Genomic DNA, 23,762 nt, shown 5'->3' with positions numbered 1-23,762 from the left:
TGGAGTCGCCCAAAGGAACCTGCCCTCCCAACACCTTGATTTTAACCCCGTGAGACCCATTTTGGCTTCCGCCCTTCAGAACTGTAAGAGAATAAACGTATACTGTTGCCACCCATCAAGTTGGTGTTGATATGTTACAGCCGCAACAGGAAGTTTCCAACAGCTTCCAACACCCGGGGTGGGGGGCTGAGCCCTCCCTTGCAGGGCACGTGCCTTCCCTCCCTCATTAATGACGACAATACCTTCACCCTCTGGCTCCCACTGGGTAGGTGTGCGGCCTCACGCTTCCCCGAGACTAAGGAAAGCCTTCCAGAACTGAGGCTGGTGGGGACATCGCCTGTCTCCCCTCTTCTCCGCCACAATCTCTGCCTGGGAAGTGGTCCACACGGACCCCATCAACAGGCTCTCTGGGTCTCTGGCTTCCACCAGTAGCACAGCAGGAGGTGAGAAGGTGGGTAGTGAGCTGGGTCAGGGCACACCTTTCCCCAGCGCCACTCTCTCTGCGGGACCCCCAGGGTTGGCTGAGCCCCTCTACTGGATGAGGCTGGCTAAACCCCAGCTCCTGGAGGTGGTCCTTCCTACACAGCTATTTCCAACCTCCGTTCCGAACCAGCACGGGGAACAGCTTCCTCTGTGACTCACCCTGGGGTGCTGTCCCATCCCTTGTGATTTCCCCACATCGCCCCACATGAAACTCTCATCCTCTGCCCAACGTGAGTGATCCCTTCCCGCCAGCCTCCCGACTGATACCCCAGACAATGCAAACGTGACGCAGGCAAGTTGAGTCGCTTGCCCGAGCTCCAGAACCAGGCCATGGGAGAGCCGGCGCTGGAGCCTGGGTCTGCCCAAAACTCTCCGCCAGAAGTCGGCCCGGGGTGGCCCACAGGCTGTAGGCTACAGACAGCCAGGAGACGACCCGTATTTACCTATTTTTCTATTTGAATTCATTGCCCACCTTAACGGACCTGCAGCTCTTTTTTTTTTTTTTTTTTTTTTTCAACGTTTATTTATTTTCGGGACAGACAGAGACAGAGCATGAACGGGGGAGGGGCAAAGAGAGAGGGAGACACAGAATCGTAAACAGGCTCCAGGCTCTGAGCCATCAGCCCAGAGCCTGACGCGGGGCTCGAACTCACAGACCGCGAGATCGTGACCTGGCTGAAGTCGGACGCTTAACCGACTGCGCCACCCAGGCGCCCCGACCTGCAGCTCTTGAATACAAACCCAGAGCTCCTGCTTCTCTTAAAAGAGAAAATCCACCAGCACCGTGCTAAGAGCTTTTGTGGGTTAAGAGCTCACAACAGCCCTATCAGGGAAGTGCTGGCACTAACCCAGGTGTCCAGAGGGGGAAACTGAGGCACAAGGTCACACCGCTTGGGTGAGGTCACTCAGCTAGCAGGGGGAAGAGCTCGCATCTGAAGCTAGCTCCCAGATCAGCGATCAGCGGTGATGACTGGAGCGGTCAGAGGTGGCACGGGCTCCCTACCTCGCCACATCTGTGACAAACCCGCCTGGCCCCTGAGGGCGTGAGTCTGCAACCCCTTCCCTGGTCTCTTCCCCGTCTCCCTCTCCTGGAGGCGGTGAGGGAAGAACACCCAAGCCCTCCCCTCAGGGCCCTGGGATGGACCGGGCTCGTTCCTGGAGTCACCTTTATCCCAGGGCAGGCCCGGCCACAGACAGGCGGAACCCCTCACGCCACAGCCGGCTCGCCGTGCAAACCCTGCTCACGGCTAGATCACCCTGCTGCCGCCCAACCCCAACTTCTCCAGCCGCATCGTGGATTTCTGGTTGCGTCCAGCGCCGGGCTGGAGCCGGGGAGCTTGTGCTGCCCAGCCCTGTGCCCAGAAACACAGAGCCCTTGTTCTCCTGGCCCCCACGCTGCCCCGCTCGGGCTGGACCCTTGCCTCGGCCTGTCTGAATGGGGCCTCTGACTTTGTCCTTCCTTGGGCACCATCCCCTATCAGCCCGCCCGCCCATGGGCAGAGGCACTTCCTAAAAAAAAAAAAAAAAAAAAAAAAAAAATCCCTGAAATCTGAGCTGGCAGGGCCTCCTTCTCTTAGTGCACAGCTTTCGGAATGGGCAGTTTTGCTGGGTTTTGTTTCCTCTCCTTCTCCTCCTGGCTATTCCTCCAGTTGCTGCCTCTGAGGGTCCCAGGAGAGGAGAGGCCGGCTAAATGCCCTCATTGTGAGAGAGACCGAAGCACCCAGACGCCTTGAGACGGGTCCAGGAGGGCAGGGCCGCCTGCGAAAGGGGATCAGCGGCCCTCTTATCACTGAGCAGCTCCCCCAGTCTGGCCCCGGTGTGGGCAGGGGGAGGGCGGGGACAGAGAGAAGGGAACTACCAGAACGAGCTGGTCGGACCTCAGGGGAGGTGAGTGCAATTTCTAGAAAGAAAAAAACCAAAACGATGAGAAGTGTTATCTGGCCGAAGAGAGCGATGAATTGGGCCATTAGGCTGTGGAGTCGGTTTTCATCTTCCAAACTCCCAGAGATTAGAAATGGAACTGGATTAGTCCCAGGGAGCACCTCGGTGGAGTCCCCGGCAGGCGTGTGGTCACTCAGTATTTGTGCGGTGCCCTCTCGTGCAAGGCATTCTGGGAGGTGCCTGGAGAGAGCGCCACACGGAAGGGGGCACCGGGCAGAGTGAGGCCTGGATGCCAACCCTTGAATATGATTCTAACTGGTTACGTACCTGGGCAAGCCCCTGCCAACGGAGAGGGTAGGTCAGATGATCATAGCTCATCCACGTGCAAACAAGAAAAGAGTTCTGGAGGTAGGTGGTGGTGATGGGAGTCCAACATTAGGTACAGCTGACCCCTGCGAACAACACGATTTGGGCTACGTGGGTCCATTTACACACAGACTGTTTTCAACATACACAATACGGTATGTGAGCGTATTTTCTCTTCCCGATGATTTCCTTAGTGATGATTTCTTTGCTCTGGCTTACTTTAAGATTATAGTATATAATACACATATTATATACAGTATAACATATATATAGTATGATACACATACAGTATATAATACACATATATAATACACGTATATTTTACATAACACGTAAAATACTGTGTTAATCGACTATTTCTGTTATCGATAAGACTTCCAGTCAACAGTAGGCTATGAGCAGTTAAGTTTTGGGGGAGTCAAGTTATACGCAGATTTTCAATTGCAAGGGGGGGGTGTCGGCACTCCTTAACCCCAGAGCCGTTCAAGGTCAACTGTTTTAATACAACTGTATACTTAAAAATGGTTCAGATGGCAAATTTTATGTTACGTGTGCAGCTGACCCTTAAACTCAGGTCAAAGGAGGGACCGAGGGCCACGTCGTCCCTTCCAGCGGCTACGCTGGGAGGCTGGTTCATGGCTCCAAACAAAGGGGCTTTTCTTCCAGAGCTCACGGAGGTCCACCCAGAGCACGTGCCCAGACTGGCCACGCTAGGCCACGGTCGCCACCCACGTAAAGTGCTGGGGACAGTGCCGGCACATTTAGGTGACTAGTAAGTAACTGCTCACTAAATTTCCATGTGAGGAGTATACAGCCTAACAGGGAGGCTCCATAATGTTCACATGGTCTGGCTGGGGCTCCACAAAGAGGTACTTAGGATGCTTTGGATTCCAGGGGCTCCTGGGTGGCCCAGCCAGTTAAGTGACTCTTGACTGCGGCTCAGGTCATGAGCTCATGGTTCATGGGATCAAGCCCTGCATCGGGCTCTGTTCTGGGTGTGGAGCCTGCTTAGGATTCTCTCTCTCCCTCTCTCTCTCTCTCTCTGCCCCTTGCTTGTGCACGAGCGCTCTCTCTCTCTCAAAATAAATAAGTAAACATTAAAAAAAAAAAAAAAAGAAGTGAGAGAGCTCCCCTCCGTCTCTCGGGAAGGCTGGGTCTCAGCTCCCTCATCCGTCCAGCAGGCTGTGCACACGGCTTGGGGGCTGGCTGGGGAATCTTGGGTGGTGCTGGTGTCTATTAAATGCTTCCGCTCCAGGCTCACTGGGAAAGCTTCCGCACGGAGGGCAGGAGGAGAAGAGAAAACGTGGGGGAATTAAAACAATCCAAACCAAACCAAAAGTGCAAAGCGACTGCTGCAATCCGCTTCCATCCCAGCGCTGAAGGGAGCTAGCGTGGAGTCCTACTGTCTTTGGCTGAAAAGAAATAAAATCCCCTCCATTTGCTCAGGGGTGTGCCGACCTCACCTCCCAGGCAGGTCGGCTGTGACGCCCCGGCCCCATTCGGCCCAGCTCCCTGCCCCTGGCTCCACTGAGATCAAGGTTGAGGCGGCAGAGGTTTCTCTGGCCAGGGGGCCTTGTGAATTTCACAGGCAGGACGCTGGGAACTGCAGCCTTGATAATTAACGCGTCAGTGGGAATTTTTGATCACTTGTCCTCAGCAGACAAAAGGGAAAGGGAAGACTCTTCGGGGTGATACCATCATCTGGAGTGGGCTGCGGGGGGCGGGGCGGGGTGGAGCGGGTGGGGGGGCTTGTACTTGCTTACAAGTCGGCCTCAGACTCCAGAGTCACACAGGCCCATCCCCGGCTGTGCGCTCGGGGCAGCTCACTCCACCTCTCTGAACCTCAGAGTCCCCACTGATAAAGATGAGATGATGCCAGTAATCTCATGACGTCGTCGGGGCCTTCCATAACACGATCCATCCCGGGGGCGCCTGGGTGGTTCAGTCGGTCAAGCGTCTGACTCTCGGTTTCGGCTCGGGTCACGATCTCACGGCTTCGTGAGTTCGAGCCCCGCGGCGAAGTCTGTGCTGCAGTACAAGGCCTGCTTGCGATTCTCTCTTCCTCTCTCTCTGCCCCTCCCCCACTCGCGCAGTCTCTGTCTCCCTCGAAATCAATAAATAAGCTTAAAAAAAATGTTTTTAAAAATCAGGCGATCTTGGGGCGCCTGGGTGGCGCAGTCGGTTGGGCGTCCGACTTCAGCCAGGTCACGATCTCGCGGTCCGTGAGTTCGAGCCCCGCGTCGGGCTCTGGGCTGATGGCTCGGAGCCTGGAGCCTGTTTCCGATTCTGTGTCTCCCTCTCTCTCTGCCCCTCCCCCGTTCATGCTCTGTCTCTCTCTGTCCCAAAAATAAATAAACATTGAAAAAAAAAAATTTAAAAAAAAAAAAATAAAAAAAAAAAAAATCAGGCGATCCGTCCCAACCACGGTGGCTGGCAGGTAGCAAGTGCTCCGTAAATGGCAGTCATTACGATATGGGGGTGTCTGACGCTTGAAAAAACACTCTGAATTTGGTTTCTAAAGACCCAGGGTCTAGCCTGGTTCCACCACCCACTCCTGTGAGGTTTTTCCTCACATCACTTAACCCCTCCGACCCTTCTCTGCCATACAAGCCGTAGAGAGGATTACGACGAGGACCGGGATTATCACTGTGACAAACACAATGGCAGCTGTAGTTATCGATCAAGCCGACCGCTTAACTACTTCCCAAATCCTTCCCTTCCGTGCAGGCTCGGGCCGCTACTCCCACTCATTCATTCAACCAACAACTGTTCAGGAGGCACCACTGAGTCAGGCTTCACATTCCAGGCGCTGGGGGGAGACGACGGCAAAGGACCCCAACGGGAAACCAACGTTCCAGCACGATGGGGTTTTTTTTTTAATATATTTTTCAATGTTTTATTTATTTTTGAGAGAGAGAGAGAGAGAGACAGTGCATGAGCGGGGGAGGGGCAGGGAGAGAGGGAGACACAGAATCCGAAGCAGGCTCCGGGCTCTGAGCTGTCAGCACAGAGCCGGACGCGGGGCTCGAACACATGAACTGTGAGATCATGACCTGAGCCGAAGTCGGAGGCTTAACCGACCAAGCCACTCCGGGCGCCCCTCAGTGCAACAGGTCTTAACTGGGGGTGATTCCGTCCCCTTCCCCTCCTAGGGACACCTGCCCACGTCCGGAGATGTGTCTTCAGCTGTCAGTGCCTGCGGGAGGGGACGCTACTGGCATCCGGCAGGTAGAGGCCAGGGATACCCCTCAACATCCAACAATGCACAGTAAACCCCGTCCAACAGAGAATTACCAGGTCCCAAACATCAACAGCCTCGAGGCTGAGAAACGCCATTCTCTGGGAAAGCAGCAGAGAGTAAACAAAGTCGGTCAGTCAACCAAAGGGGAGACTGGAAGGTGGGAAGGGCTGTGGAGGAAGAGCCAAGCTGGGCCAGGATGCCAGGATGACAATGGAGGAGGTGAGAAGCGGTCAGATTTACTGAAGGTCCTTTGGGGGGCAGGAGAGGAAGCAAGAAGTCAGAGGTGAAGCTTCGAGCCTGAGCATCTGGGAAGGATGAGGAAGTGGTCCTACCCAGTGGTCCCTTTACATCCACTCTTACCTGCCCCCTCCCCCCGTCAGTCTCCTCCTTTGTCCACGTGGCAGCCAGGACCGTCTTTAAATAGAAACTTGGTGCCTCCAGTCCCCTGCTCCGTTCCCTCGCAAGGTTCCCAGACGCCTGGTGGGTGCCCACCCTGACCCAAAAGGTCTACCGTCACATGCCCCGTCTAGTTCTTGCTTCCCCTCCAGCCCTACTCACCTCCACCCTCCAGCCACAGTGCACCTGACTCACCTCCTCACCACACCAGGCTCTGTCTGGCGTCTCTCACCTGTCAGGAACCCCACCTCCCTCCCCCCGCCCCCCACCCTGACCCTTCACTCCTGCCTGACCCTATTCCTCCCGAAAGCCTCCGTTTAGATGCCACCTCCTCCAGGAAGTCTTCCTGGACCCCCTCTGCTGGGTGAGAGGTCTCTTCTGGGCAGGCTTTCACACCACCCGGTGCTTTCTCCCCTGAAGTGCTGATCTCCTGGTTTGTATCTCCCTGCCTCCCCTGCCGGGCTGTGAGTTCTGTGCGAGTGGGCATCAGAAGCATCTAGCTCACCGTGGGCCAGCCATCCAGGTTTGCCTGGGACCCAGAGGTCCCCGGGATGCTTAGACTTAGTGCTAAAACAGAAAATCCCAGGGACACCTGGGTGACACAGTCGATTAAACATCCGACTTTGGCTCAGGGCGTGATCTCGCGGTTTGTGAGTTCAAGTCCCGCGTCGGGTGAGCTCGAGACCTGCTTCACGTGAGCCCCGCTCCTTTCTCTCTCTCTCTGCCCCTCATGGGATTCTGTCTCTCTCTTGCACCCCCTCTCTCTCTCAAAGCAAAACCAAACTGAACAGAAAATCTCAGACAAACCAAACCCAGTGGATTGCCCCAACTGTATCCCTGATGCTTTGCAGAGTCTAGTCCGAGGTAAGATCAATTCACGTTTGTTGACAGAATGGCGAGCAGGAGATTTACGTACGTTTCCTAATGGATGGATGAAGTTCGTCATCAAGGAGTTAATAATCCAAACCATGAGCCAGACTTGTAGAAGCCTCTGGAAGCCCTTGACCCCATTCCATTCTGGCCCAAGCTCCAAGGTCCGGTAACAATCATAGCGTTCCTGCTCTCCGGCCAGGGCCCAGATTCAAGATCAGGAACCAGGCCCACCCTCCTGTCTGCACAGAAAGGGAGGTCAAGGCCGTGGGCAAACAGCCAGGAGAGCAAGTCCAAAGACCTAATTCTTCTGGACCTCTAGGCCAGTCCACCCTGGGCAGCACTCAGCTGCCCCACCTCGGGGCCCCACGTCCTGATTCTTATCCCGTCCCAGCCCTGTTATCTGACCCCTCCATCCAGGACAGCGTATCTCCCTCTTTTGGTAGCCTCCAGAACCAGAAACTCGAAAATGCTTCTCGGGTTTTATTTTTCTCCTTCTTTCATGTTTTCCTTTTTTTTACTTTTTTCTGGGGCAATCGACCCTCCAACCTTATCACGTTCTGAAAAAAGGGGCTAATCGTGCCCTCTGGCCAGGTGGAATGGCTTAAACTCGGTGTGCAGGCACCCCTCAAACACTAAAGTCAGGCTTCTATTTCAAGCCTGTTGTAATGAGAATCGTATACTACGGGATCATCCGGGAGCGTGGCAGGTAGCCGGACCGTGTTCCTTTTTACCGCCGTGTGTTATTCCACGGTGCGACGGAACTTCCCCTCACGTGGCTCTTTTACCGTAAAGGACATCTGCCTACATTTCGGCTTTTTCCCTCTAATGGTGTTATTATATGAGCATACGCATATCCTCACATACCTATCGTGACAGATTCACCAGGAAGTAGAGAATATATACATACACCCTGATTTTTGTGGAGTCTATCATCCCAAAGTGGAAAAGAAGATTAGAGGCGGTCTCATGCCACTTCGGCAAACACTGCCAAGTGGTCTTCCAAAGCGGCCGAGCTAATTCATGCTCCTGCCGGCAGTGTAGGAGGGTCCTCGGCCCCCCTTTTGTTTTTTTTTAAGTTTTACTTATTTTGAGAGAGAGCGCGCGAGGAGAGGAGGGGCAGAGGGACAGAGAGAGAATCCCAAGCAGGCTCCACGCTGTCTGCACAGAGCCCGATGCGGGGCTCGAACTCCCAGACGGTGAGATTGTGACCTGAGCCGAAACCAAGCATCGGATGCTTAACTGGCTGAGCCGCCCAGGCGCCCTCAGCCCTTCTTTTAAATTTCAGGGAATAACCACACCCTTTTGCTGCACCGTGTGGCAGGTTTGGAGTGTGAGCCCAACGGGGGGGCTCGGGGGTGTTGTGACCCTCACCCAGAGCAGACGGTCCGGTAGAGGCAACACGGGGCGGTTTAAATCGTCATTCAGCGCTAGAATCACAGACCCTGAAGGACTGATCCAGAGTTTGGAGAGCTCATGGCAGGGGAGATCTGACCCGGTCTAAGGGAGCCCCAAAGGAATTCTCAGAAGCAATGCTTCAGCCAAGACGCAAAGCAGGAGCTGCAATTAACCAGGTGAAGAAGGGTAGCGGTGGGAAGGGAAGCATGCCGGCCAGATGACACAGCGTGTGCAAAGGCCCTGAGGTGGCGGAAGGGAACGAGATCTTTTCAGGAGCGAGGGAAAAGAGGGCCAGAGAGGTGAAGAAATTTTCCTGAGGTGACACAGCATGTTAGCAGCAGAGCTGGGTCTAGACTCCGCAGCTAAGGGGTCCTTATACCCATCGGTTTGGTGTATATGCCCAACTGATTCCCTAAGGAGGCAGGCCCCCTCTCCGAAGAGCCACGACCTCTGGATGCACACAGGCTGGAGTTCAAATTCAGCTCTGCGTGCCCTCACTCTGTGACCTCGGCAAATCCTCTCACTGCTCAGAGCCTCAGTTTCCACACCCGTACAAAAGGTGATCGTGATGGTAAAGCCACTAGCCTCAGGCTGCTGTGAGCAGAAAAGGGCATCTGTGCTGGGAAAGGGCCTGGTATGTAGTATGTAGAAGGAGCAGAACCAGCTCCCAGGAGAAGCTGAGCTTCGCTGAGTACCTACTCTGCGCCTGACCCCTCCTCAGGAGGCAGGAGCTCCGAGGATCCCCGTTACCGAAGAGCACACAGAGACTCAGAGAGGCAAAGTGACCTGCCCTCAGTCACACAGCAGAGAGTGGGAGCCAGGATTGAATCCTCCCTCACCTGGAGGGACGGCGGTTGAATTACCTTCTCAGCCTCTGCAGGGAAAGGTTTATACCAGGAAATCAACAGTGTGAAGCAGGAAATCAGAGAGAACACTAATAATCTCAGGCAGCAAAATGAACCGCGGCTGTTCTCACAGAATTCCACCCACAGAGCCTGTTACAAACGGTGCAGCTCACAGTGTAAAGGTCCCCCTGTGACCATCCAAGAGGATGCTGAACGTGCATGACCCCGGTTTCCAGAACACCGAGCCGGGTGTGTCTTCTGAGGTCATCCACAACACAAGCTCTCTACGGTTCAGGCAGGACAGGCTCCGTGTCCCCTTCGCTGGGGACACCAGACTTTACAGCACTGGTCCAAATACACCCACGGACATACTTGTTTGGTCTGTCCTGTGTGTTACAATCAGTATTTCCTACTATATGAAGGGACCATGAATTTGACTAAAAACTTGTATGTTTCTAATAACTTCACAAGTAGCATTTTAAAATCTAGGACAGTAACTGCGCTTTTTTTTTTTTTAATTTTTTTAAATGTTTATATATTTTTGAGAGACAGAGCACAAGCGGGGGAGACACAGAATCTGAAGCAGGCTCCAGGCTCTGAGCTGTCAGCACAGAGTCAGACACAGGGCTCGAACTCACGAACTGCAAGATCATGACCTGAGCCGAAGTCGGATGCTTAACTGACTGAGCCACCCAAGCGCCCCTCTGCTGCTTTCTTAGTGTGAGGCGGGATGGCGGGGGGGGGGGGGGGGGGGGGGGGCAGGAATCTTCTTTGTTTGCATATACTAATAAACATGAAAATTATGTTTAAAAAAAAAACCAAAAAATAAAATAAAATAAAAACATCTGAATTTGGTGGCCAACATTTACAACTGGGTGAATTTTGCGTAAAGCCTCGGAATCCTCTGGGCGCCTGGCTGGCTCAGTCGGTAAAGCATCCGACTCTTGATTTTGGCTCGGGTCATGACCTCACGGTTCATGGGTTCAAGCCCCACATCGGGCTCTGCGCTGACAGTGTGGAGCCTGCTTGGGATTCTCTCTCTCCCTCTCTCTCTCTCTGCCCCTCCTCTGCTCTCTCTCTCCCTCAAAAAGTAAACAAACAAACTTAAACACAAACGTTGGAATTCTCTTGGAAAAAACAGTGCAGAACAGGTGGCCACCCAGGGCTCCGCACTCCCCTGCGACAGTGGGCTGGGACTAGAAGCAAAAGCCTCTGACGACGAGGCAGCTGGTCTCTGCTTCACTACTGTCCCTCTGCTCTGTCTCCTTCCCATGGGACCCGCCCGCCCCTGAAGGGGTCTGCATATGCGACCCCTCCCCACCTCCCCTGAGCCATCACAGCTTTTGGCTGGTCAAGTGACACAAGAGGGGAACCTGTTATGGACAGTGGCTTTCAGAGCTGGAAGGGAAGGGACAGGTCCAAGGCTCGCAGCAGTCAAGGGGACGTCCAGGCCGAGTCTCCTGGGCAGGGGTGTCCCCATCACCCTAACTACTTGCAGAGCGCCCCCCCCCGCCCCCACCCCACAGCTTCTAGAATCCCGTGCCGGTGGCAATCATCGCCATGGCAATACTAACGCGAGTCAGCACATACCGAGGACCTCGCGTGCTTGAACTCATTTCAGCGTCCCAGCAACTGGTGACAAGCAGACAGCCTACCAAGGAGTCATTTTAGTCTGCCCCGCATTCACTTCCCCTTCTTCGGTTCCCCGGGTCCAGATTTCCCTTTGGGGACCCATCCCTCTCCCCCTGTTGGTCTTTGTGGCTTAGGAAGCAGCCAAGGGTATCCGTCCCACCCCCACAAGGCTCCAGGGGTCACGTGACTTAGATTGGGGCCAACTTACATGTCTCTGTTTCTTTGGCCATGGTGACTGGCCCCAGGAGGCCCCAGGGCTCAGTTCCAGCACTTGCTGGAACTGGGCTTGCAGCTGGCACCATGTAAACATGGAGACACTGATGGGCATTTGTGCCCAGAAGACAGCCAGAGCCTGCCTCGGTAGGAAGCGCACACAGAGAAAAGGAGAGCCAAAAAACCGTGAGGGAGGGAGGGAGGGAGGAGGAAGAGAGAGAGAGAGAGAGAGAGAAAGAGTGAGCGAAAGAGCTGTAACACAGTTGAGCCCCTGGACCCAGCCACACCTGAAGCTAAGCTGCTAGTTACACGAGCCCAGATGTTCCCTTTCATGCCTCAGGATAAGAATGTAGTGACGTTTCAGTTGAATCTTCTGTCTCTTACGACCCAAAGAATCCTGATAAGTATAAACACTAACGTCATTTCCATTTGACATGAGTGACCAATTGCAGGCTAAGGGGATTGACGTAAATTACCCAAGGCCACACAGCTGTGAACTGCTAACAATGAATTTGAGCAAGAGTTTGCCCTAAACCTAAAGCACTTAGGTCAGAAATCTCACGGGTCTCTTACGGCCGTCCCCGCACCGCTCGGAGCCCCGAGTTAAGGATTTTAGGGACAGTGTATGCGCAGAGCTGCTGGGAAACTGTGGTGTGTTGGGAAGGCCAGGAAGGGAGGGGCGGTGGCAGCACGATGAAATATATCATTATTATTTAAATCAGTTCAGATGCCATAAGGAGGAAAATCAAAGCTTTCCGTGGCATTTCCCCAGTGCCATTTTTAATTCTCTCTTATCGAGACACGGCTGGGATCTGTTTTTCAAAAAGAAAAAACTCCTTTAATTAAAAAAAAAAGAAAACAAATTCTCTAATAAAAGTTAAAATAGCCTACAGGCCATCAGGTGACAATGGAAGGAAGACGGGGCATTTCTGCAACTTAAAGCAGATTAAAAAACTAATTTGTTGACTCTTTTTTCCAAAGCTCACCTCTCCCTTAGAAGGCTGTGTGTTTTGCATAATGAGGCTGAAATCCTGAAATCACTGCTGTCCGCTCAGCTCCCTCTTTGTTGGGATTTCAATGGGCTCCCACCTCACATGGGGGTGCGGGGTTTTTCTTGCGGCTCTGACCAGGATTTAATGGAATCATTTCACACTCTGCGCTTAAAATCTTTACAAGGCTCTCCACTGCTAGAAGGATAAAGAACAAAACACATACGCCGTCCACAAGACCCTGAGAATTGTCCACTTTCATTGTGTACCAGCTCCTCCCCACCCTAAAAGCCCCGGCGTCCATGTCCCTGGTTCACGCCACTCTCCTTCCTACCCCAGGACCTTTGCACATGCTGCTTCCTCTGTCTTCCCATCCTTCGCCTGGTTAATCCTGCTCACCCTTCAGATCCCAGCTCATTTTTCTTTTTCTCAAGGCAGCCCTCCTTTCAAAAGCCCTCATCTGTGCCTTCCCAGTGTCAGGCACCTTGCTTCCTGACAGTTACTTTGACTTGTAACCATATGCAGAGGACAGCGTCTTGTTTTTGTCTCCACTGTCTTCGCAGGGCTTGCATACAGCAAGTGCTCAAATAAAAACTTGCAGAGCAAACAAACGGGTGAACCCCGCCGGGGGTCGGCATGCCACGGATTCTCTCAACACCAGGACTTCCCTTTCCCACGTCCACAGCCCCGACCCATGTTCTCCCAGCTTGTCTCAAAATCTGCTCGCACGTCCGCCTTTGGGTGTGCATGGCGCCCGAGGCAGGAGACCAGGCTGAGAAAGACGATGGGCTCTAGGGTTGGATCCGCGTTCGAGTCCCGGTTCTGCCCCTCTAGCCTGTGCCTTGCTAGATTCGTTCTTGTTGGATGGTTTGCCAGTTGGAGTCCCCTTCCAGGGCCTAGCACGGAACCGGGAAGCTCTCGTATGAGGTAGGCACCCGATAAAGGAACGCCGCATAAATGAACGGATGCCCAAATGTGCTTTCGAGTGGAAGAGGATGCTCAAGGTCAAAGAGAAAAACTTCCTGGCGATGCCCCAGCTGGTCTGAGGAAGATGCGGCAAATGGCAGCCTCCTTTCCCCCACGGGTCCTGAACAGAGGCCCAGGGATACTTGAATGCCAGGAGACACCTAAGCTACGCCCACGTGAGCAAACGACTCGTCTTTCTGGCTTAGACGATCACACCGTGTACTTACTGGCCACCGGGCGTGATCTCGCTGAATCCCCGTAACAACTCATCCCAGCTGGCAGGATCGTTCCCATTTCAAAGATGGGGAAACGGAGGCACGGTGCGCTCAAGCAACTTGCCAAAGGTCGCCCAGCGGGTTAAGTGGCAGAGCTGAGAACCGAACGCAAGCCTGTTCAACCGTGCAGACCAAGGTCTCGGTCCCTGCTCCAAAATCAGACCGGAGTGAGGCAGGCTGCTGGACACGGATGTAGAAGGTGCTGCTGTCGTTCTCTGGGGCCGTGGCATCGACTAGGCTGGCTCATCACCCAACTCCATCCCAGTGTCTTGTGCTGGAGGGCCTTTCTGCACGCGAACCAGCGGACAGCCAGAACCCCGCCTCGTAGTGCCCCTGCCAGCCTGCTTTCTGCAGGCGGCTGGCTCCCGAATGAGATACACGCGACGGAAGCAAACGTCCCAAGCCGCACGCCGAGCACAGACAGAGGTGCTCTGGTTTTTCAGCAGCAGCGTTAGCCCGTTTGCAGCTGCGCACCCCCCACCCCCCTTTACAGATGAGAACACTGAGGCCGGAGATGGAACCGCTCACTGGCTGTTGTGAAGAGACCGGCACTGGAACGCCCAGATTTGCCTGGGTGTTTCAAAGAGTGTTTATTTCCTGAGCTCCCACCATGCGCCAGATACTCTTCTAGGTACGGGAAGATGTCACTCACTCAACACCGTAAGAAACGAAGAGTTCCGTCTCAGAGAATTTTCAGACGCCTGAAGCATCGTACACAGAAACATGTATCCGTTAACCACGGGGACTGAAGCATTTTATACAATGAATGATGCTTCACCCTTCGCTCTGCCAACTGAATGGGGCTCACTGGTCCTTAACGCCATCACAGAAGCCAGCACCTTTGCTGTTCTCCGATAGGGCACAAGGTGTGACACTGAGTGGGAGAAAAGAGGACAGAAGGGGACAGAGGATTCCAAGCGGGTTCCAGACTCTGGGCTGACAGCAGCGAGCCTGACGCGAGGCTCGATCTCACAAACCGCGAGATCATGACCTGAGCCCAAGTCGGATGCTTAACCGACCAAGCCACCCTGGTGCCCCTTCATGCTCATTTTTATCATCTCTTCATCTGTACCTTGTTCTCAGGCTGCCAGCTGTCACTCCTGGCTGCGGTCACCATGTTTTCTCTACCCACCCACACATGTCCAATCTGCTCCCTCTAGAGGCTACAAGTCTAGGAAATCAGGTCACCGAGCTCATCAGAATGGTGTGCAAAGTATGAGTAAATAGTCTCTGAGCGAGAAATGCTGGCTCTTTCCTGATAGAGACACTGTGGCAATTGAATGGGATGCCTTTCTTGTTCTATTTTTTTATATAGCAGAGTTTCCAGGAAATACGGCCGCAGTTATTACGGTGTTACGCTTAAAAGCTTTAGGAGAATGAAAGCAAGTCCGATGGTTCCAGAGAGTCTGGATTTTCTCTCTGTCCCACAGGATGGGCATTCAAACGACAAAGAACCCAGGCCACTCGCTCATCAAAGGACACCTTGCGCAGGGAGACATCAGGGCCATCCCGGCACAGTAGGGCTCACCTTCGGGACAATCTAAGAGAAGGACAAACACGGATGGTCCGCCATCTCCAGAAACTACACGGTTCATCATGGCCAACGTCGTGTGGCCCCAGCTTCCTGGAGGCCCAGGGGCTGTGAATCTGCCAATGCACACAGTCCTAGCACCTCAGGCCCACGTGAGTCACCTGCCCTTCAGTGTCCTGAGTTGGGGGGGGACCCTCTGGCCACGCACGGTCACTCACTCCCACCCAGGCCACAGCCTTGCCCACAGACCTGCGCTGGCCATCATCAGGCCTGTGAGAACGGAGCCCGGTCTGGCTCGTGACACGCCCACGTTAATAAATCACAGGGAAGAGAAAGCAGCCTGCCTCTGAGGGGGTTCCTGAAATAGCTCATCGCCTCCACCTGGGAAAGCCAGTGGCCACACAGCAGAGGGGGGGGACACAGGAGAGGCCGGGCACACAGGTTTTGGGGTCAGACAGACCTGGGCTCAAACCCCAGCTCTGCCCCTTACTGGCTGTGTGACCCTGCTAAGCGAACGAACCTCTCTGAGCCTCCGTGTTCTCGCCTGAAGAGACAGGGGTCCTTTAACTCACAGGACTGACTGTCACAAGGACTCAGTCAGAGAACAGCAGTGAAGCTCTGGTTCACCCTACAAACGGAGGCCAGGAGGATGATTCCCATTAGCATTGCCATCATTATTCTCATCCTCAGGAGGGTCCGCAGAACAGGATCCTGCAGGACAACCCTGGAGCAGAGGCACAGATCTTCAACGTTTATTTATTTTTGGGACAGAGAGAGACAGAGCATGAACGGGGGAGGGGCAGAGAGAGAGGGAGACACAGAATCGGAAACAGGCTCCAGGCTCTGAGCCATCAGCCCAGAGCCCGACGCGGGGCTCGAACTCACGGACCGCGAGATCGTGACCTGGCTGAAGTCGGACGCTTAACCGACTGCGCCACCCAGGCGCCCCGAGGCACAGATCTTAAGACTCTGGGGCTATGCCGCCTACGAGAAAGAAAATGGGACCATCAAAGGCCTTACCGGTGAAGTCCTTAGCAATTACGTATCATTCCTCTCCCATTCTCCAGGTGGAAAACCCGAGGCCCAGAAAGGGGAAGAGACTTGCTCAAGGCCACAAAGGGTGGCAGCGTGGGCACCCAGATCCTTCCCTTCCCATCCGGAGGCCCTTCTCGTCACCTGCACTCGCGGGGCTACACAGAGAATTTAAAGGAATCAGCAACCTTAACAACATACCTGGGAGCTGTGCTAGAAACTTGAACACCAGGACGTGAGAAGCACACGGGGCCGGGCCCTCCTGCCGCCTAGGACTCCAGGATGCATTTGTTGGAGTTGGAGGTGAGAAGAGCACCCAGCTATACTCCAGTCGCCAGGTATTAAGACCCTAGTCACCTGCTTCCCACTGGCTGGATGGCCCTGGAGTGTCTTCCCTTCTCTGGGTCTACATCTCCCCATCTAAGAATTCTCCAAGCTCATAAACCTCTGGAGTTGCTACCCTCTTCCTGAGCCCCTGGAGGCAAGCCCTATGTACCACCTGATCCACAGTGATTCAGCCAAGTGCACTGACTTCTTGCCTCCCCACTCCTGGCTGACGCCCAGGACCCTGGCCGGGCTTTTTAGCTCGGAGGTCGGCAATTTTTTTTCCTGCAAGGATCTGATACTAAATATCTCAGGCTGTGCAAGCCATATGGACTCTGTCACAACTACTCAACTCGGCAGTTATCGCCGGAAAGCAGTTATAGACAATGTATTAACGAATGGCTCACCTGTGCCCCAATAAAACTTTATTTATAAAAGCAGTTGGTGGATTGGAGTTGGCCTGTGTTTACCAAGCTCTGTTCTAAATCGTTCCAGGTGGGGTCCAACACCTCCTCTAGGACCAAGGTAAGTAGCTTTTCCTGGTTTGCATGGGATTCTTCTGGTTTGGGCACTAAATCCCGCCTCCTGAAATACCTCACAGTTTCAGACAAAGACGGTTATTACCCGTGACCCCTGGTTTCGGCTACCTCGGCATTGCTCTGGCTGTGACATTCAACTGTCTCCTCCATAAGAAAGAAGAGGAGGAAGAACACGAGGAAGAAAAGATACCGTTTATTGGGGTTTCCCATGCGCCGAGCACAGTGTGAAGGACTTAGTCAACATGACGACCTTTGATTTTTCAACAGCCAGATGGGAGGGCTGAAGCTGCTCCCAGGAAGAGGTCAAGACCAGGCTGGATCCCAGTCTCTTCTGCCTCCCTCTTCCTCTCCAAACTGTAGGCGCCTGAGGACAGAACTAGGGTCTCTCACCTCTGTACCTTCTGTGCCCAGCACAGAACAGGACAGTTGTAAGATTCTGAGCCAATACGGATTATCAGCATTCACTGATGCTGAGTGAATGCATGTGGGAACGAATGAATGAATGAATGAATGAACGAACGAACGAATCATTCCTCGATCTAGACAGACCCTTCCCACTTCGATGACGTGATTCGTTCCTGCCTATCCAACCTCCAGGTGCGTTAAACGGAAAAGGCCAAATGTCTGCTCTGCTGTCAGTCCTGCCGAAAATGCCTGCGGGCCCTGGGGAGGCACTATGACATCATCGTCTTTAAACACGTGTCTCTGGGGGAGCCTGCTTGGCTCGGTCACGTAAGCGATCTGCTCTGAATGTCAGCTCCGGTCATGACCTCATGGTTCACAAGATCAAGCCCGGCATCGGGCCCTGCACTGACAGCACAGAGCTGGCTTAAGACTCTCTCTTTCCCTGTGTCTCTGCCCCTCCCCTGCTTGTGCTCTCGCTCCGTCTCAAAATAAATAAATACACATGAAAAAGATTTTTGAAAAAATGGTCTATGACATCAGGGATCTGGGTGCAAATTCCCGGGATGCCTCTTCTGGGCTGTGAGATGGGACAATCTGTGGTACATTACAGGAGAAGACAGTAACAGAAAACTACCTCCCAGGGCACTGGGGCATGACGTCTGGTCAGCACTTCCCAAAACATCATGCGTCATCATCCTTACCACCGCTGAGGTGGAGATGAGCGGAAAGCAAGGTAGGAAGGGGGATATCCACGGTCAGAAGTACAGGTATTCGTGACACAGCGAAAGAGGAGGAAATACAGACTGCTGGTAACTGCATCGGTTAGCTACAACCACAGTAACGGTGCGTAACAAACAACCATAGAACCCCAGGAACGCGCAATAAGGAGCACTGACCTCGCTAACCCGCTTGTGGCCAGCAGGAAGGAGCTTGGCTGAGCTAGGCTCTTTATTGAGGTTTGGGCTCAGGGTGATCGGACTTGTGTTCATTCTGGGGCCAGGCTGAGGGGCACCAGCGGCCTTGGGGGAGCTCTTCCCTTAGCCACGGCAGAAACGCACAAGGCCCCTCGAGACCTAAGCTTGGAACGGACCCACAGTCACGTCTACCTCCCGCTAATGACCAAAGTCAGTCACGTGGCCAAACCCAAAGTGAAGGAGCACCCTGAGGGAGAAAAATGGCAGAGCCTCACAGCTAAGGGCAGGGGTACAGGCCAGTGATGTTTCTATACCCCAATAACCAAACACCAGCCAAAGCTCAGAAAGGGGGCCCAACGCCAGCCCTGCCCTCCTCACCGGCTTCCCGTCCTGCCCCTGCCTATCAGCATGTGGTCAAAATCTGGAAGAGACCCCAAGCGCTCAACACTTACAGTCCTCGGGGACCCCATCCCCATCTTCCCAACATCTGGACCTGCTCCGGGGAGCCATTAATCTCAGGCAATTTCTTTCCTCACTTGATTTGTTTATTTAAGGAAAACAAGTTGCTCCTAATTAGAAACACTGCTGTCGAGACGTTCAGTGCATCCTAGGCTGCCTATTTTCAGACCTTCTGCCTAAAATTATACCTGCGCTCTTAACATCTGTGAGTTTTTCAGCAACTGTCCTGAGCGTGGGCTTTGGGTGAGAGAGACCCGAGGTGCAGGGGGGGGGGGAGGGGGGGGCGGTACAGGGACTTCAGAGCAGAGGCACTTGAAAACCTGCACACACAACGTCACGACAACCTGCTCGGAGCTGGCATAGATCACTGAAGCAACACCTGGTGTGTGCACAGCACAACACGGTCCCAACCGGGGGGGGGGGGGGGGCAGGCGAAGAGTGGTTTTATTGTTTTTTTACTGTTTTATTTCTTTTTGAGAGACAGAGCGTGAGCGGGGGAGGGGCAGAGAGAGAGGGAGACACAGAATCCGAAGCGGGCTCCAGGCTCCGAGCTGTCGGCCCAGAGCCCGACGCGGGGCTCGAACCCACGGACCGTGAGATCACGACCTGAGCCGAAGTCGGACGCTCAACCGACTGAGCCCCCCAGGCGCCCACAAAGGGCAGTTTCAAAGGTTCAGAGATGTCTTCTGTTGAGAAGCTCTTGGTAGCCCCCAAGCCCCCACACACCCTTGTGGACACTCAGACATACCTACAGAGATGCACATGCTCAGAACACACACACACACACACACACTATACACGCAGAAATCCTACCACCCCCACGGACAGGAAAATACACCCCAGGCACACACACACTCAGAAACTCACTCATACACAGCAGATGTGTGCAAAAGGTACACCGCAACCCCCCAAACACACGTTCAGAGACACGTGCACACAGACACACGCTCAAATGGACGCTGCAACCAACACACCAGGTACCGACCCTCAGAAACACACACGTACACGCAGAGATACAATCAAGCGTGCAATGCCACACACAGGCGCACACGCCCTCAGAGATACGCGTATATACACACGGGGATGCACAAAAAGTTTACCCTGCCACACACACAGGCAGACACCCACAGAAACACACACAGACACAGACGAGCTCACAGAGGTTGCACCCCAACAACCAGGTCCACACACGTACACAGAGTCGGGCAAGTGTGCAACGCTGTATACACACGTGCACAGACACAAAGGCACGCTGGAAGACATGCAGGCTCTAAGCGCGTACCACAAGTCCACACCACATCCTTGCACACGCGTGCAGGCACTCATAAACGCCCCCACACACAGGTGCAGGCAGCTCGCACAGCTGCTAAAGCACGTCGCACCCAGGCAGACCCTCCTGGCCTCTCCGACACACGCATCGCCACACAGACCCGCCAGACTCGCGTGTGCAGCCGAGCGGCCGGGCACCTGCCCGGTCACAGACACACGTCCAACGCGCATACACCCAACGGCTGCACGCTCCCAAGTGTGCACACACACCCACGCCTGCTCTGACTCACGCAGGCACCCGTTCCCTCGCAGGCACGTGCATGCACACACACACACACACACACGTAAATCCACGGACACGCAATCTCACAAGTACACACCCAGCCTGACACTATTCACGTGCGCACACACACGTAAGGTTTCTACGTAAGTCAGACTCCCGTGAGCCCGTGTGCACAAACCTGCGTGAGAACGCACTCGTTTACACACGCGCTCACACACGGCATCGACACACACACACCCACATCCTACTCTGCCAAGAAAACAAAGCGCTCATTAGAGTCCTAAAAGTCAAGGCCACGGACTGAGCGAGCTCCCCGCAGAACTGCCTCTGCCCGAGTCCCTACTGCACGCCCACGAACTCACTCCGGGGCGGCCGAGGTGAGGTCTGCCTTCCCCACCAGCGGGCTCAGCATGGACCCAGGGGAGCCCTAGCGTGGGGAAGGACACAGATGTCCCAAGCCTCGGAACCAACTCAGAGAGAAAGAAGACTGACCAATCTACCGCCTTTCTCCGCAATCTCAGAAACCCTTCTCCCTTACCCCCCCACCACCCCCCCCCCCCCCCCCCACATACACACGGCACTTTCCCTGGCGCAGCTGTTCCTGTAGGGAACAGCAGCTTCACCTGTTCCAACAGCCTCAGCAGACCGGGTGCCTGACATCCAGACGCACTGAACTTCCTGGCCCCGGGTCCCTACACAGCCGCAAAGTTGAAGCCATGGAGACAGCTTACCTCCACCTTCTGTCGTCATGGCGACGCAGCAGCTGGGTGCAGGCATCCCTCCCAGACCTCCCCGAGCTCCCCTCTAGGAGCTGCTGGCCCAGCGGAGCTCTTATGAGGAAGCAGTAAGGGGGTGGGGATTGCAGGTGTCAGCTGATTGGAGAGAACAAGGGCCCTGCCCCCCCCCCCCCCAGTCGCCATCACCTGGCGCTCAGGTGGGACAGGGACAGCCTCCCCGGGGAAAACAGCACCGAGACCCGAAAACAGACAGCCCTGCTGCTGCCTGCCCGTGTCCGTGGAGCCCCAGTCCTCACCAGACTCTACAGTAAGCACTTTCCACGCACCATGTCGGTCCCCCACCCACACCCTTCCTAACAGGAACAGGGAACTCCCCGCCTTACAGAGACGGCCGAGGTTCGGAGGGCGAAGCGACTGGACGTACTCAGACGCCTCTTACACACCGAACTACGTTACGGGGTTTTGAAAACCTCATCCCTGACGAGCGCTCAGGGCCGAAGAGTGTCTGCACTAGGACCTCCGAGGACACGTGAAATCTCTCCATCTTGCAGAGGCGGCAACCGGAGCCCAGGGAAGTCTAGCGATTTGCCCAAAGTCACACAGCAAACTGACTGCAGTCTGGCAGCTCCGTCTTCTGACCCGCAGACGAGGCTGCCCGGGGCCAGCGAGCACCAGCCTCCGACCTCAGGTCTCCGCAGCCCAGGGAGGCAGCTCCTAGCAGGGTCCCAGGTCAGAATCCTAAGCAAGAACAGAAGGTCCTGAGACCCCTACCTCAAGAACAGTCCCAGAATCGCACAGCGATGCCATTCCCCGGAGGCAGAGGCCCAGCCCAAGCAGGACCAGCGAACTATCTCCACCCTTCAGGTCACAGTCAGAAGCACTTCTACTACCTGCCCTACGGTCCATCGAGATGACCCGAGCCCTAGGCTGTAGCCCCGGCTAAGAAGCACGATGCATCTAGAAGGCTGTGACCACTGGGGTGGCTCCAAAATGATCCTCAGAGACCAGGTGGCCTCTGTAGACCATGCTTCTCGTTAGGAGGAAGAATAATCTGGCCGAACTCATGAGCTATGTGCCGGGCTCGGCAGAGCCTCGAGGGATCTAGACTGTGGGGGGACTACCCACTTCCCCAGAGCCACAGATGACGATGCCAGGAGCCTCCACCCAGCTGTCCATTCCAGCCCCTTTTCCACACAAAGTTGGTCCCTCCCCAGGCTCTGAATGGTCTCATTGAGCGGCCCAGGTAACTTCCGCCAAGTCTTTGGCTCATCTAAGGAGCTGCAGTTAATGGGAGGTGATTCCCACCTCTCCTAGTGTGTCTGCCAAGGAGATGAGTTCCTTCCTGGGATGACACTTGGGGCCGTGGGATTCTGACTGCGTGGGTCCCCCGTCCCCAGTCCTCTCCTCGCCTCCTGACACACACAGGGCAGGAATGGACAGAAGCAAGCCTGCAAAGCACTCACACAAAGCCCGTCCCCCTGGGCAGCGCTGGATGCCGGCTCCAGACGCCAGGAAACCGCATGCACCCCAGCATCACCGCAACGAGCACCTCGTAAAGCCAAACTGGAAACATGACCAGCTCCTTCTCCCTCGAACTCTGAACTGGCCGAGAAAGGGGGGTAATTCGTGAATTAAATTAAAGGGGCCCACCGCCTTCCCCGTGGCCCAGCTGAGCCTGAGAAGCCTCGAGTGCCTGCCTGCCTGCCTTTGGGGACCCATTGGGATGCCCGCAGGAAGGCCGCCCGGATGAGCCGGAATGTCCCACCCTCTGCCAGAGGAGAGAAAGTTTGTCATTTACCAACGCTGGGTTGTCACCACTCGCTCGGCTTTTCCCTACACACCTGACTCCGGGCGCCGAGCCCCCAGCCTGCGGGGAAGCGGCTGGACCTGGAAGCCCGGTCTGGGGGCAGCAGGAATCGTTTCGCAGCAGCTCGGCGCCCCGCTCCCCTCTGGAGCCCTCCCGCCCGGTCGGGGCGCCTCAGCCCTTACCTGGGGTCGCGGCCACTTGCAAACTCTGCCAGCGGAGCCCAGCAGGCGCCGGGGTCTCCCTCCGCGGCTCGCGCGTCCCGCTCGGCGCGCCCGCTCCGTGGGCGCCTTCCCGGCTGCCAGCTGCTGCAGTGGCATCAGGGAAAGCCGAGTCCGGATTTCCTCGCTGGCCGCCGAGCCCGCTCCGGCCGGGGCCCCGGGGGGCGGGGGGGCTAGCTCTCCGGGGCCGGCGCGAGGGGCGTCCTGCGCGCCGCCAGCGGGAAAGTGGAAGAGTGTGCGTCCTGGATTGCAGCAGCGGCGACAGCGGCGGCCGGGGGACGAGGAGGCGGTGGCGACGCCAGCCGGCGAGCCGGGGAGGCGGGCGGGCGGCGGCGCGAAGTGGAAGCCGGGCTCCCGCGAGCCTGGCGCCCAGGCGGGCGGGCGGGCGGCACTGCGGGCGCCCCGCGCCGCGACGAGGCCCAGCGCGGGCACCCGGCCCGGGGAGGGCGAGCCCGGGGCGCGCCGGGCGCGGGCGGCGGCTGGGCGCGGGGCTCCGGCCGCCTCGCCTCCCGCTCGCCGCCTCGCGCGCTGCCTCGCTCGCCGCCCGGACTTCCCGTCTCCGGCCCGAGCTCCCCGCGCCGCCGCCACCGCCGCCGCCACCGCCGCCGCCGCCGCCGCCAGCAGCGCGCCTCGACCGGGCGCGCTCCTCGCGCGGAGCCACAGCACCACCGCCGCTTAACTCCTTGCGT

General features: G+C 55.6%; 1 protein-coding gene across 6 annotated transcripts in view; it reads right to left on the bottom strand.

Annotated features, from left to right (window-relative positions):
- The window catches only part of WSCD2 (WSC domain containing 2), a 117,302-nt gene extending 93,914 nt beyond the window's left edge, over positions 1-23,388 (bottom strand). For 2 of the 6 annotated variants that reach the window (XM_045458219.1, XM_045458217.1), the window contains exon 1: positions 23,038-23,324. The gene's annotated coding sequence lies outside the window, so the exon portion shown is untranslated. Of the gene's footprint in view, positions 1-2,691; positions 2,717-21,042; positions 21,155-23,037 lie in introns of those variants that run through there. The other 4 variants (XM_045458224.1, XM_045458218.1, XM_045458221.1 and 1 more) reach the window with 4 other exon arrangements.
- Positions 23,389-23,762: the final 374 nt, after the last annotated feature.

This window comes from Leopardus geoffroyi, chromosome D3, assembly GCF_018350155.1.
Source record: "Leopardus geoffroyi isolate Oge1 chromosome D3, O.geoffroyi_Oge1_pat1.0, whole genome shotgun sequence".
NCBI classification, from domain to species: Eukaryota; Metazoa; Chordata; class Mammalia; order Carnivora; family Felidae; genus Leopardus; species Leopardus geoffroyi.
Note: the sequence above shows the minus strand (reverse complement) of the source record. Positions and strands in the feature narration are given on the sequence as shown.